We start from the raw sequence: 15,446 nt of genomic DNA, 5'->3' as shown, positions 1-15,446 counted from the left end.
TCAATAGACTGAGCTTTTTAATCAACAAGAAAACGTCTAGAGACATTTTTAACAATATTTTGAAAATATATGAATTTAGAAAAATATTTTAGTATGTATGTTCATTATCTTAAAATTTTGAGAACTACTCACACTTAATACTAACCAACCAAATACAGTTTAGGGCGTTTTTCAATAATTCGAACGCCTCCAGACATTTTTCGTCAAAGACGAATTCCGCGTCTTTCATCAATAAGTTGGTTAACGGTTTTGTTATTTTAGAGAAATCTTTAATAAACCGACGGTAAAAACCAGTGTGTCCTAAAAAGCTTCGTATTTCTCTAACAGTTTTTGGGGGTTGAAGGTTTTCTATAACCGAGATGGTGGCAGGGTCACCCTATAAGCAACATCTCATATTCTTTGAGAAATCTAATAAGGACCAATAAAATGAGGGGTGAGCTTCTTAGACTTCAAAGTTCTCCCAACACCTATAGAGGAAAAAAAGCAGAAAAAAAACAATAAGTTATGGAAGAGCCGCATGCTCAAGTAATACAATATTGTTGACCATGTGACTTTAATCACAGTAGAGGGTGAATTGTAATAAAAAAACTTTCAAATTTCTAAGAAACATTCGATTTTTATTGATTTGTTATTTATAAAAAATAAGATATGATGCAAATGTTAAGCACGGAAGAATAAATAATTAAAAATTAGAGAGATAATGGAAAAAAAGAACACACTAAAACTTATATTTGTTAGGCCTTAAAAAATGAGGCTAACTTCGGTCCAAGGACTTTCCTTTCAGAGTTTGACTAACAACAAAGCTTGATCGTATGATCAAACCATAACAATCTCACAATATGATTTTATCTGTTAGCTTGCAATCTTTATAGTTATATTTGAGTTACAATAGAATGACACTATTGACTTACAATTATAGTTGAAGCAGATTTAAATGGCAATTTCACAAGCACAACTCATGCTGAGTATTTTTCTCTCTGACCAATTCAAAGTGTATAATAAGTTTATAAGAAAATAGTGAGAGTATGAGGAATAATAGTATTTTAGATTTATTGTATGTTTGGAAATGAACACAAGTCCTCCTTATATAATAAAAAAATTGACCAAGAAATGATATAATTTTATGTGTCATATCTACTTCATAATTGATTAGACTACATATATAATCGATTATGACCTAGAAAACTAGGAAGTAAATTGCCATGTTCAAAGCCTAATCGAATCGATAACTTTTTAATCGATTATTGAGCTACTCTGCTCTATAATCAATTAGATAAACTTCTTATTGGATTAGATAGTGGATTTTTTCTTCCTAATCAATAGACTGAGCTTTTTAATCAACAAGAAAACGTCTAGAGACATTTTTAACAATATTTTGAAAATATATGAATTTAGAAAAATATTTTAGTATGTATGTTCATTATCTTAAAATTTTGAGAACTACTCACACTTAATACTAACCAACCAAATACAGTTTAGGGCGTTTTTCAATAATTCGAACGCCTCCAGACATTTTTCGTCAGAGACGAATTCCGCGTCTTTCATCAATAAGTTGGTTAACGGTTTTGTTATTTTAGAGAAATCTTTAATAAACCGACGGTAAAAACCAGCGTGTCCTAAAAAGCTACGTATTTCTCTAACAGTTTTTGGGGGTTGAAGGTTTTCTATAACCGAGATGGTGGCAGGGTCACCCTATAAGCAACATCTCATATTCTTTGAGAAATCTAATAAGGACCAATAAAATGAGGGGTGAGCTTCTTAGACTTCAAAGTTCTCCCAACACCTATAGAGGAAAAAAAGCAGAAAAAAAACAATAAGTTATGGAAGAGCCGCATGCTCAAGTAATACAATATTGTTGACCATGTGACTTTAATCAAGTAGAGGGTGAATTGTAATAAAAAAACTTTCAAATTTCTAAGAAACATTCGATTTTTATTGATTTGTTATTTATAAAAAATAAGATATGATGCAAATGTTAAGCACGGAAGAATAAATAATTAAAAATTAGAGAGATAATGGAAAAAAAGAACACACTAAAACTTATATTTGTTAGGCCTTAAAAAATGAGGCTAACTTCGGTCCAAGGACTTTCCTTTCAGAGTTGACTAACAACAAAGCTTGATCGTATGATCAAACCATAACAATCTCACAATATGATTTTATCTGTTAGCTTGCAATCTTTATAGTTATATTTGAGTTACAATAGAATGACACTATTGACTTACAATTATAGTTGAAGCAGATTTAAATGGCAATTTCACAAGCACAACTCATGCTGAGTATTTTTCTCTCTGACCAATTCAAAGTCTATAATAAGTTTATAAGAAAATAGTGAGAGTATGAGGAATAATAGTATTTTAGATTTATTGTATGTTTGGAAATGAACACAAGTCCTTCTTATATAATAAAAAAATTGACCAAGAAATGATATAATTTTATGTGTCATATCTACTTCATAATTAATTAGACTACATATATAATCGATTATGACCTAGAAAACTAGGAAGTAAATTGCCATGTTCAAAGCCTAATCGAATCGACAACTTTTTAATCGATTATTGAGCTACTCTGCTCTATAATCAATCTGATAAACCTCTTATTGGATTAGATAGTGGATTTTTTCTTCCTAATCAATAGACTGAGCTTTTTAATCAACAAGAAAACGTCTAGAGACATTTTTAACAATATTTTGAAAATATATGAATTTAGAAAAATATTTTAGTATGTATGTTCATTATCTTAAAATTTTGAGAACTACTCACACTTAATACTAACCAACCAAATACAGTTTAGGGCGTTTTTCAATAATTCGAACGCCTCCAGACATTTTTCGTCAAAGACGAATTCCGCGTCTTTCATAAATAAGTTGGTTAACGGTTTTGTTATTTCATAGAAATCTTTAATAAACCGACGGTAAAAACCAGTGTGTCCTAAAAAGCTTCGTATTTCTCTAACAAATTTTGGGGGTTGAAGGTTTTCTATAACCGAGATGGTGGCAGGGTCACCCTATAAGCAACATCTCATATTCTTTGAGAAATCTAATAAGGACCAATAAAATGAGGGGTGAGCTTCTTAGACTTCAAAGTTCTCCCAACACCTATAAAGGAAAAAAAGCAGGAAAAAAAACAATAAGTTATGGAAGAGCCGCATGCTCAAGTAATACAATATTGTTGACCATGTGACTTTAATCACAGTAGAGGGTGAATTGTAATAAAAAAACTTTCAAATTTCTAAGAAACATTCGATTTTTATTGATTTGTTATTTATAAAAAATAAGATATGATGCAAATGTTAAGCACGGAAGAATAATAATTAAAAATTAGAGAGATAATGGAAAAAAAGAACACACTAAAACTTATATTTGTTAGGCCTTAAAAAATGAGGCTAACTTCGGTCCAAGGACTTTCCTTTCAGAGTTTGACTAACAACAAAGCTTGATCGTATGATCAAACCATAACAATCTCACAATATGATTTTATCTGTTAGCTTGCAATCTTTATAGTTATATTTGAGTTACAATAGAATGACACTATTGACTTACAATTATAGTTGAAGCAGATTTAAATGGCAATTTCACAAGCACAACTCATGCTGAGTATTTTTCTCTCTGACCAATTCAAAGTGTATAATAAGTTTATAAGAAAATAGTGAGAGTATGAGGAATAATAGTATTTTAGATTTATTGTATGTTTGGAAATGAACACAAGTCCTCCTTATATAATAAAAAAATTGACCAAGAAATGATATAATTTTATGTGTCATATCTACTTCATAATTGATTAGACTACATATATAATCGATTATGACCTAGAAAACTAGGAAGTAAATTGCCATGTTCAAAGCCTAATCGAATCGACAACTTTTTAATCGATTATTGAGCTACTCTGCTCTATAATCAATTAGATAAACTTCTTATTGGATTAGATAGTGGATTTTTTCTTCCTAATCAATAGACTGAGCTTTTTAATCAACAAGAAAACGTCTAGAGACATTTTTAACAATATTTTGAAAATATATGAATTTAGAAAAATATTTTAGTATGTATGTTCATTATCTTCAAATTTTGAGAACTACTCACACTTAATACTAACCAACCAAATACAGTTTAGGGCGTTTTTCAATAATTCGAACGCCTCCAGACATTTTTCGTCAAAGACGAATTCCGCGTCTTTCATCAATAAGTTGGGTAACGGTTTTGTTATTTTAGAGAAATCTTTAATAAACCGACGGTAAAAACCAGCGTGTCCTAAAAAGCTTCGTATTTCTCTAACAGTTTTTGGGGGTTGAAGGTTTTCTATAACCGAGATGGTGGCAGGGTCACCCTATAAGCAACATCTCATATTCTTTGAGAAATCTAATAATGACCAATAAAATGAGGGGTGAGCTTTTTAGACTTCAAAGTTCTCCCAACACCTATAGAGGAAAAAAAGCAGAAAAAAAACAATAAGTTATGGAAGAGCCGCATGCTCAAGTAATACAATATTGTTGACCATGTGACTTTAATCACAGTAGAGGGTGAATTGTAATAAAAAAACTTTCAAATTTCTAAGAAACATTCGATTTTTATTGATTTGTTATTTATAAAAAATAAGATATGATGCAAATGTTAAGCACGGAAGAATAATAATTAAAAATTAGAGAGATAATGGAAAAAAAGAACACACTAAAACTTATATTTGTTAGGCCTTAAAAAATGAGGCTAACTTCGGTCCAAGGACTTTCCTTTCAGAGTTTGACTAACAACAAAGCTTGATCGTATGATCAAACCATAACAATCTCACAATATGATTTTATCTGTTAGCTTGCAATCTTTATAGTTATATTTGAGTTACAATAGAATGACACTATTGACTTACAATTATAGTTGAAGCAGATTTAAATGGCAATTTCACAAGCACAACTCATGCTGAGTATTTTTCTCTCTGACCAATTCAAAGTGTATAATAAGTTTATAAGAAAATAGTGAGAGTATGAGGAATAATAGTATTTTAGATTTATTGTATGTTTGGAAATGAACACAAGTCCTCCTTATATAATAAAAAAATTGACCAAGAAATGATATAATTTTATGTGTCATATCTACTTCATAATTGATTAGACTACATATATAATCGATTATGACCTAGAAAACTAGGAAGTAAATTGCCATGTTCAAAGCCTAATCGAATCGACAACTTTTTAATCGATTATTGAGCTACTCTGCTCTATAATCAATTAGATAAACTTCTTATTGGATTAGATAGTGGATTTTTTCTTCCTAATCAATAGACTGAGCTTTTTAATCAACAAGAAAACGTCTAGAGACATTTTTAACAATATTTTGAAAATATGAATTTAGAAAAATATTTTAGTATGTATGTTCATTATCTTCAATTTTGAGAACTACTCACACTTAATACTAACCAACCAAATACAGTTTAGGGCGTTTTTCAATAATTCGAACGCCTCCAGACATTTTTCTCAAAGACGAATTCCGCGTCTTTCATCAATAAGTTGGTTAACGGTTTTGTTATTTTAGAGAAATCTTTAATAAACCGACGGTAAAAACCAGCGTGTCCTAAAAAGCTTCGTATTTCTCTAACAGTTTTTGGGGGTTGAAAGTTTTCTATAACCGAGATGGTGGCTGGGTCACCCTATAAGCAACATCTCATATTCTTTGAGAAATCTAATAATGACCAATAAAATGAGGGGTGAGCTTTTTAGACTTCAAAGTTCTCCCAACACCTATAGAGGAAAAAAAGCAGGAAAAAAAACAATAAGTTATGGAAGAGCCGCGTGCTCAAGTAATACAATATTGTTGACCATGTGACTTTAATCACAGTAGAGGGTGAATTGTAATAAAAAAACTTTCAAATTTCTAAGAAACATTCGATTTTTATTGATTTGTTATTTATAAAAAATAAGATATGATGCAAATGTTAAGCACGGAAGAATAATAATTAAAAATTAGAGAGATAATGGAAAAAAAGAACACACTAAAACTTATATTTGTTAGGCCTTAAAAAATGAGGCTAACTTCGGTCCAAGGACTTTCCTTTCAGAGTTTGACTAACAACAAAGCTTGATCGTATGATCAAACCATAACAATCTCACAATATGATTTTATCTGTTAGCTTGCAATCTTTATAGTTATATTTGAGTTACAATAGAATGACACTATTGACTTACAATTATAGTTGAAGCAGATTTAAATGGCAATTTCACAAGCACAACTCATGCTGAGTATTTTTCTCTCTGACCAATTCAAAGTGTATAATAAGTTTATAAGAAAATAGTGAGAGTATGAGGAATAATAGTATTTTAGATTTATTGTATGTTTGGAAATGAACACAAGTCCTCCTTATATAATAAAAAAATTGACCAAGAAATGATATAATTTTATGTGTCATATCTACTTCATAATTGATTAGACTACATATATAATCGATTATGACCTAGAAAACTAGGAAGTAAATTGCCATGTTCAAAGCCTAATCGAATCGATAACTTTTTAATCGATTATTGAGCTACTCTGCTCTATAATCAATTAGATAAACTTCTTATTGGATTAGATAGTGGATTTTTTCTTCCTAATCTATAGACTGCGCTTTTTAATCAACAAGAAAACGTCTAGAGACATTTTTAACAATATTTTGAAAATATATGAATTTAGAAAAATATTTTAGTATGTATGTTCATTATCTTAAAATTTTGAGAACTACTGACACTTAATACTAACCAACCAAATACAGTTTAGGGCGTCTTTCAATAATTCGAACGCCTCCAGACAATTTTCGTCAAAGACGAATTCCGCGTCTTTCATCAATAAGTTCGTTACCGGTTTTGTTATTTTAGAGAAATATTTAATAAACCGACGGTAAAAACCAGCGTGTCCTAAAAAGCTTCGTATTTCTCTAACAATATTTGGGGGTTGAAGTTTTTCTATAACCGAGATGGTGGCAGGGTCACCCTATAAGCAACATCTCATATTCCTTGAGAAATCTAATAATGACCAATAAAATGAGGGGTGAGCTTCTTAGACTTCAATGTTCTCCCAACACCTATAGAGGAAAAAAAGCAGGAAAAAAAACAATAAGTTATGGAAGAGCCGCATGCTCAAGTAATACAATATTGTTGACCATGTGACTTTAATCAATGTAGAGGGTGAATTGTAATAAAAAAACTTTCAAAATTCTAAGAAACATTCGATTTTTATTGATTTGTTATTTATAAAAAATAAGATATGATGCAAATGTTAAGCACAGAAGAATAAATAATTAAAAATTAGAGAGATTATGGAAAAAAAAGAATACACTAAAACTTATATTTGTTAGGCCTTAAAAAATGAGGCTAACTTCGGTCCAAGGACTTTCCTTTCAGAGTTGACTAACAACAAAGCTTGATCGTATGATCAAACCATAACAATCTCACAATATGATTTTATCTGTTAGCTTGCAATCTTTATAGTTATATTTGAGTTACAATAGAATGACACTATTGACTTACAATTATAGTTGAAGCAGATTTAAATGGCAATTTCTCAAGCACAACTCATGCTGAGTATTTTTCTTTCTGACCAATTCAAAGTGTATAATAAGTTTATAAGAAAATAGTGAGAGTATGAGGAATAATAGTATTTTAGATTTATTGTATGTTTGGAAATGAACACAAGTCTTTCTTATATAATAAAAAAATTGACCAACAAATGATATAATTTTATGTGTCATATCTACTTCATAATTGATTAGACTACATCTATAATCGATTATGACCTAGAAAACTATGAAGTAAATTGCCATGTTCAAAGCCTAATCGAATCGATAACTTTTTAATCGATTATTGAGCTACTCTGCTCTATAATCAATTAGATCAACTTCTTATTGGATTAGATAGTGGATTTTTTCTTCCTAATCAATAGACTGAGCTTTTTAATCAACAAGAAAACGTCTAGAGACATTTTTAACAATATTTTAAAAAGATATGAATTTAGAAAAATATTTTAGTATGTATGTTCATTATCTTAAAATTTTGAGAACTACTCACACTTAATACTAACCAACCAAATACAGTGTAGGGCGTTTTTCAATAATTCGAACGCCTCCAGACAATTTTCGTCAAAGACGAATTCTGCGTCTTTCATCAATAAGTTCGTTAACGGTTTTGTTATTTTAGAGAAATCTTTAATAAACCGACGGTAAAAACCAGCGTGTCCTAAAAAGCTTCGTATTTCTCTAACAGTTTTTGGGGGTTGAAGGTTTTCTATAACCGAGATGGTGGCAGGGTCACCCTATAAGCAACATCTCATATTCTTTGAGAAATCTAATAATGACCAATAAAATGAGGGGTGAGCTTCTTAGACTTCAATGTTCTCCCAACACCTATAGAGGAAAAAAAGCAGGAAAAAAAACAATAAGTTATGGAAGAGCCGCATGCTCAAGTAATACAATATTGTTGACCATGTGACTTTAATCAATGTAGAGGGTGAATTGTAATAAAAAAACTTTCAAAATTCTAAGAAACATTCGATTTTTATTGATTTGTTATTTATAAAAAATAAGATATGATGCAAATGTTAAGCACAGAAGAATAAATAATTAAAAATTAGAGAGATTATGGAAAAAAAAGAATACACTAAAACTTATATTTGTTAGGCCTTAAAAAATGAGGCTAACTTCGGTCAAAGGACTTTCCTTTCAGAGTTGACTAACAACAAAGCTTGATGGTATGATCAAACCATAACAATCTCACAATATGATTTTATCTGTTAGCTTGCAATCTTTATAGTTATATTTGAGTTACAATAGAATGACACTATTGACTTACAATTATAGTTGAAGCAGATTTAAATGGCAATTTCACAAGCACAACTCATGTTGAGTATTTTTCTCTCTGACCAATTCAAAGTGTATAATAAGTTTATAAGAAAAAAGTGAGAGTATGAGGAATAATAGTATTTTAGATTTATTGTATGTTTGGAAATGAACACAAGTCCTTCTTATATAATAAAAAAATTGACCAAGAAATGATATAATTTTATGTGTCATATCTACTTCATAATTGATTAGACTACATATATAATCGATTATGACCTAGAAAACTAGGAAGTAAATTGCCATGTTCAAAGCCTAATCGAATCGACAACTTTTTAATCGATTATTGAGCTACTCTGCCCTAAAATCAATTAGATCAACTTCTTATTGGATTAGATAGTGGATTTTTTCTTCCTAATCAATAGACTGAGCTTTTTAATCAACAAGAAAACGTCTAGAGACATTTTTAACAATATTTTGAAAATATGTGAATTTAGAAAAATATTTTAGTATGTATGTTCATTATCTTCAAATTTTGTGAACTACTCACACTTAATACTAACCAACCAAATACAGTTTAGGGCGTTTTTCAATAATTCGAACGCCTCCAGACATTTTTCTTCAAAGACGAATTCCGCGTCTTTCTTCAATAAGTTGGGTAACGGTTTTGTTATTTTAGAGAAATATTTAATAAACCGACGGTAAAAACCAGCGTGTCCTAAAAAGCTTCGTATTTCTCTAACAGTTTTTGGGGGTTGAAAGTTTTCTATAACCGAGATGGTGGCTGGGTCACCCTATAAGCAACATCTCATATTCTTTGAGAAATCTAATAATGACCAATAAAATGAGGGGTGAGCTTTTTAGACTTCAAAGTTCTCCCAACACCTATAGAGGAAAAAAAGCAGGAAAAAAAACAATAAGTTATGGAAGAGCTGCGTGCTCAAGTAATACAATATTGTTGACCATGTGACTTTAATCGCAGTAGAGGGTGAATTGTAATAAAAAAACTTTCAAATTTCTAAGAAACATTCGATTTTTATTGATTTGTTATTTATAAAAAATAAGATATGATGCAAATGTTAAGCACGGAAGAATAATAATTAAAAATTAGAGAGATAATGGAAAAAAAGAACACACTAAAACTTATATTTGTTAGGCCTTAAAAAATGAGGCTAACTTCGGTCCAAGGACTTTCCTTTCAGAGTTTGACTAACAACAAAGCTTGATCGTATGATCAAACCATAACAATCTCACAATATGATTTTATCTGTTAGCTTGCAATCTTTATAGTTATATTTGAGTTACAATAGAATGACACCATTGACTTACAATTATAGTTGAAGCAGATTTAAATTGCAATTTCACAAGCACAACTCATGCTGAGTATTTTTCTCTCTGACCAATTCAAAGTGTATAATAAGTTTATAAGAAAATAGTGAGAGTATGAGGAATAATAGTATTTTAGATTTTTTGAATGTTTGGAAGTGAACACAAGTCCTCCTTATATAATAAAAAAATTGACCAAGAAATGATATAATTTTATGTGTCATATCTATTTCATAATTGATTAGACTACATATATAATCGATTATGACCTAGAAAACTAGGAAGTAAATTGCCATGTTCAAAGCCTAATTGAATCGACAACTTTTTAATCGATTATTGAGCTACTCTGCTCTATAATCAATTAGATAAACTTCTTATTGGATTAGATAGTGGATTTTTTCTTCCTAATCAATAGACTGAGCTTTTTAATCAACAAGAAAACGTCTAGAGACATTTTTAACAATATTTTGAAAATATATGAATTTAGAAAAATATTTTAGTATGTATGTTCATTATCTTAAAATTTTGAGAACTACTCACACTTAATACTAACCAACCAAATACAGTTTAGGGCGTTTTTCAATAATTCGAACGCCTCCAGACATTTTTCGTCAAAGACGAATTCCGCGTCTTTCATCAATAAGTTGGTTAACGGTTTTGTTATTTTAGAGAAATCTTTAATAAACCGATGGTAAAAACCAGCGTGTCCTAAAATGCTTCGTATTTCTATAACCGTTTTTGGGGGTTGAAGGTTTTCTATAACCTCTATTTTTTGCTTTGTCGACTTCAATCCCCTTATCGGACACTATGTGTCCAAGTACTATCCCTTGTATAACTATGAAATGGCATTTCTCCCAATTCAGCACGAGATTAACCTTCACACATCAATCAAGTACCATTTCTAGGTTTTTTAGACAACCTTCGAAACTCTGCCCACAAACGGAAAAATTATCCATAAACACCTCTATGATGTCGTCTATATAGTCTGTGAAAATTGACATCATGCACCTTTGAAATGTTGCGGGAGCATTACAAAGTCCAAACGACAATCGTCTGTTGGAAAATGTACCATAAGGACATGTGAAAGTTGTCTTTTCCTGGTCATCGGGATGGATGGGAATTTGAAAGAATCGTGAATAACCATCCAGATAGCAAAAATGAGAGTGCTTAGCTAATCATTCCAACATTTGATCGATAAAAGGTAAGGGGGAGTGATACTTGCGAGTGGCTTTATTTAATTTTCTGTAATCAATGCACATCCTCAATCTAGTTACTATACGTTTAGCTACGGTCTCGCCCTTTTCGTTATCGACAATCATAACACCATCTTTCTTAGGTACTACATGTACTGGGCTGACCCATTTACTGTCATATATGGGATATATAATACATGCCTCTAACAACTTCAACACTTCTTTTCTTACAACATCGCTCATAATTGGGTTTAGTCGCTTTTGGTGTTCTTGAGAGGTTTTCGAGTCTTCTTCTAGAATAATGCAATGCATGCATAGAGAGGGACTAATTCCTTTTAAGTATGAGATGCTGTAGCCTAAGGCATTAGGGTATTTCCTTAGGATATGTAATAGTTTTTAAGTTTCTATTTGTCTTATATCGGCGTTGACTATTACTGGTTGCTCAAGCTCTGTGCCTAGGAATTCATATCTCAGATTTTTCGGTAGTGTTTTAAGTTCTATAGATGGTTTCTTCGGGCATGGCATTGTATTTGGAGTTAATTCTAGACATTCCCTTAAAATGTCATCTACGGGTGGTTCTTTGTATTAGTCATCCTCCAGAATGGGTGGTTCTGGGATTTTTAGGATTTCAGTATCCTCGGATGGTTCCATTTTTATTTATTTAATACACTCATCAATGATATCCATAAAACAACATGTGTTATATATGGCAGGTGCTTTCAGAAATTGCGATAAAATGAATTCAATCTTCTTCTTTCCCACATCGAAAGTCATTTTTCCTCGTTTCACATCCATGATGGCACCTGCAGTTGTTAGGAATGGTCTTCCTATGATAATTGGGATGTTAGAATCTTCTTTGATGTCCATTATTATGAAATCGGTAGGGATGAAGAATTGACCGACTCGGACGGGAATGTTCTCTAGCATTCCTATGGGATACTTAACAAAACGATCTGCTAGTTGGAGAGACATTCTCGTTGGTCTTAACTCTCCCAATTTGAGTCTTTCGCAGATGGAAAGGGGCATCAAACTCACACTAGCTCCTAAATCGCAGAGGGTTTTGTCTATTACAAACTTTCCTATCAGACAGGGTATGGAAAAACTTCCAGGATCTTTTAGTTTATGTGGCATGTTATTCTAAATGATAGCACTACACTCTGTGTTAAGCGTCACTGTCTCATCATTCTCAAGTTTCTTCTTGTTAGATAATATTTATTTTAGGAACTTGGCATAGGAGGGCATCTGTGTAATAGCTTCGGTGAAAGGGATGGTAATATTAAGCTGTTTCAAGAGTTCGACGAACTTCTTGAATTGTCCTTCGGTTTTTGACTTAGCTAGTCTTTGAGGGTAAGGAATTTGTGCTTTATATGGTGGTGGAGGCACGTATGGTTTCGCCTTCTCAACTTCCTATTTGGTTTCATCTTTTTCCTCTAGTTTATCATATTGGCCATTTTTCTGAGTCATCGGCGGAATTTGTGTTCTAGGATCAACTGGTCCATCTAACTCCGCCCCACTCCATAATGTGATGGCATTAGCTTGACCTTTCGGGTTAGGTTGAGGTTGACCAGGGAAAGTTCTAGTTGGAGCTGCGGTAGTTGCTTGTTGCTGGGCTACTTGAGAAATTTAAGTTTCCAACATTTTGTTATGAGTAGCCAAAGCATCTACTTTAGTTGCTCATTGTTTCACTAATTCTGAGGTATGGACGTTCTGGTTCATAAACTCCTTATTTTATTGCATTGGAGAAGCAACAAAGTTCTCCATCATTAACTCAAGATTAGATTTTCTAGGCGTTTGAGGAGCGGCTTGAGGTGCGCTCTGAGTTGACTTTTGGTAACTAGGAGGTGGTTGATTTGGAGCATACATGGCGTTGTTATTCTTATAAGAGAAGTTAGGATGGTTTTTCCAACCTGGGTTGTAAGTATTGGAGTACGGGTTTCCTTGAGCATAGTTTAAGTGGTCAGGTGCGATGTCTGCTAGTAATTGGCATTCGGAAACATTGTGTCCAAGTACTCTACATATATCACAACTTGGGGCTATGGCGGCCACGGTGGCCGCGAGAGTTATGGTTAAACTTTCAATCTTTTGAGTCAGGGCGTCTACCTTAGCATTGACGTGATCTATGCCACTGACTTCGCACATACCTCCTTTTGATTGATGTTTTTCTATAGAAATGCACTCTCCTCCCCATTGGTAGTGATTTTGTGCCATATTTTCAATGTGTCGATAAGCCTCTTCACATGGTTTATCCATTATAGCGCCGCCAGCTGTAGCGTCTATGTTTAATTTGGTGTTATAAGAGAGACCACCATAGAAGGTGTGGATAATAAGCCATGGTTCAAGCCCATGGTGTGGGTAAATCCTCATCATTTCCTTATATCTCTCCCATACTTCGAAATGTGATTCGTTATCTTTTTGTCTAAATCCATTGATTTGGATTCTTAGCATAGCCATTTTACTAGGTGGGAAATATCTGTCTAAGAATGCCTTCTTTAATTCGTCCCATGTAGTTATGGAATTAGACGGTAAAGACTAGAGCCACATTGTAGCTATGTCTCTTAAAGAAAATGGAAAGAGACGTAATCGTATTGCTTCGGGATTAACACCATTAGCTTTTACCATATCTGCATATTGTAGGAATACTGACAGATGGAGATTTGGGTCGTCTGTAGGACTGCCAAAGAATTGGTTTTGTTGTACAACTTCTAACAACAAAGGTTTCACCTCGAAATCGTTTTGGTCGATGGCAGGGGCAATAATGTTATTGTGTGGTTCATCCTAAGATGGGCCAGCATAGTCCCTTAAAGGACGGTTAGTGGGGGAAGCCATATCTGGTTCGAGTATATCAGGATCAGGAAAGTTATACTTTAAACGAAATTGTCTAAGTCGACCTCTTAGTCTAATATAATGTCCGACTTCGTCTAACGGTTGTTCTAACTCGTCTTCTTGTGAGCGAGTGTTTGGCATGCAACCAAAACAAATAAAAAGGAAAATAGTTGTGTTAGTATATACCGTGCAACAATGGAGTTACAATATTGACTTAATTGGTCCCCGACAACGGCGCCAAAAACTTGATCGCGACTTAGTATGTCTATCGAAATGGCTAGCTGCAAGTGCATAGTCGTATCGTGTAGTTTTAAAAAGATATCGAACCCAAAGGACCAAAAATCAAACTACCGTTATCTAAAGTTACTATGTAAAGTTGAGGCTAATGATTGTTTTCTTTTTTTTTTAGATTGATTAAGAGAAACGGAAAAATAAAATTTAACTAGAAATAATAATATAATTAAAGTATTAAAATAAGAGGCATTAGTATGTAGATTACATCATTCCTTGATGATTCGGTAAATAATTAACATTAAAATAAAGTAAATCACTTTTCAGTAGAAAATATCAAATTAAAAGACTTTGCCTCATACTCTCGTGTTATTGACTCGGGCTATACTCTTAAGCCAAAATGTTTTGCTCTCGCTCATCCACCTGAATTAAAAGTAATTTTTGGAAATTGATAAATCCTAATTAATCCTAAAGCGCTCTCGTTGTGTTTAGGATTAATGCCTAGAAACCACTATCTAGTTAAAATCTCAAACTCTCACTCTGTTGATTTATAACCTTAATGGCTTTTCACTCTCGTGCAAAAACCTTTTTAAATTAGAGTTGGAAACCAGAGTCAGAAAAATAACTCATAAAAATTACCATTAATTATTACCGAATCCCGTCGGAACGACGGTCCTTACATACCGACGTGAAAGGTTTAGCCGGACATGGTTTTAAACTTAATCAAACACACAATCCTTAAAAATAAACATAATCAAATTTAGGAATTGCAAATTAAAGCGGAAAGTAAAGAATTAAGCAATTAAACGAAACATGATGAATAATAATAATTGGATTAAACTTCGGAGGATTCTTCGAGTACAAATAACAACTGGAAATTTATAACGATGTCGGCACGCTTGATCCAAGCAACTTGTAAACGTAAAAGCAATGGTGTAATAGCCTCCCGATATGGAAGAACTATCACTTTTAAGAGCGTTTCTGCTTAAAACTAAAAATCAAATTACACGATAAAAAACTTGGATGCATTTTTCTTCTGATTCAGCCTTTTTATATTGGTGAAGTAGGGCTGAACTTCCCTAAA

At 32.3% G+C, this 15,446-nt stretch overlaps 1 non-coding gene across 1 annotated transcript; it reads left to right on the top strand.

Moving 5' to 3' along the window:
* The first annotated feature begins 13,646 nt into the window (after positions 1-13,646).
* LOC127124542 (small nucleolar RNA R71) lies at positions 13,647-13,753 on the top strand. The gene has a single exon (XR_007804022.1). It is a non-coding gene; the product is annotated as a small nucleolar RNA R71 (small nucleolar RNA).
* The last annotated feature ends 1,693 nt before the right edge of the window (positions 13,754-15,446 follow it).

Source organism: Lathyrus oleraceus, chromosome 2 (genome assembly GCF_024323335.1).
Source record: "Lathyrus oleraceus cultivar Zhongwan6 chromosome 2, CAAS_Psat_ZW6_1.0, whole genome shotgun sequence".
Classification (NCBI taxonomy): domain Eukaryota; kingdom Viridiplantae; phylum Streptophyta; class Magnoliopsida; order Fabales; family Fabaceae; genus Lathyrus; species Lathyrus oleraceus.
Note: the sequence above shows the minus strand (reverse complement) of the source record. Positions and strands in the feature narration are given on the sequence as shown.